Source organism: Oryzias latipes, chromosome 15 (genome assembly GCF_002234675.1).
Source record: "Oryzias latipes chromosome 15, ASM223467v1".
NCBI classification, from domain to species: Eukaryota; Metazoa; Chordata; class Actinopteri; order Beloniformes; family Adrianichthyidae; genus Oryzias; species Oryzias latipes.
The window spans coordinates 28,418,495-28,419,320 of record NC_019873.2 but is presented as its reverse complement, the minus strand read 5'-3'; the positions used below and the strand labels follow the sequence as shown (position 1 = coordinate 28,419,320).

Here is an 826-nt window from a genome sequence, read left to right as displayed (position 1 = left end):
CTGTTGATACAGAGATTAGGCGTTAAGCTCCGCGACAGGAGGAAGATGAAGAGTGAGCTCACGGGCGGGAAACGCTGGATCTGCAATGAAAGGAGAGTTTAATAAAAGACAGTAAGAAAAAAGCATTTCAGTCAAGTAATAGCAAATTTCTTCAAGAAGCTGGAACAAACAAGCAGCCATCACCTCCCAACTCCTTGAGCGTCATCGGGAAGCTTCACGGGGGAAAAAATGTTGGTTTTAAAGTTTGTGTTAGCGTGGCGAGGTCACAAATTTGGCGTTCCCCTGTTGATCGCATATTTTTTACCGAAATATTCTAAAGATTTTAGACAAATGGTCATTGGCTAAAGCTGAACGAAACAATATTTAATACCTTACGAATATATGAGGAATGTGGGCGTGGTTAACCAAAAACTTCAGTTGCCAAGGAAATCCGAAAAAGTACTTTTGCTGATACTTCAAAAAATATTACACAGACCTGTTTGTCAACCCTAGGCGACCAAAAACGTAAATGGTTGCTACGGAGATAAAACTAACAGATAAGCCGCCATTTTGAAAGAAAACGCGAATTTGTCCCATGCAGCTCTGACCAGGGTGGTGGAGGCAAAAGGGGGAGATTGAGGGGCGTACAGCAACCGTTCAGCCAGTGAGGGTGGGTCAAAGGGGGTAATAGGGGGCGGCGGGGGCAGGTAACAGGCAAACAACATCACTCCCACCTTTAATATTTTGTTTACACCTTCTTTTTCTTCCGGTGGAAACATTTTGACCTATTGATAAATTCTAATTTTACCCCACAAATCTCCTTACATATTTTTTTCAGAATGTCAGT

At 42.5% G+C, this 826-nt stretch overlaps 1 protein-coding gene across 6 annotated transcripts in view; it reads right to left on the bottom strand.

Annotated features, from left to right (window-relative positions):
- disc1 (disrupted in schizophrenia 1) overlaps positions 1-826 on the bottom strand; it is a 59,764-nt gene that overhangs the window by 52,213 nt on the left and 6,725 nt on the right. The window lies entirely within an intron of this gene.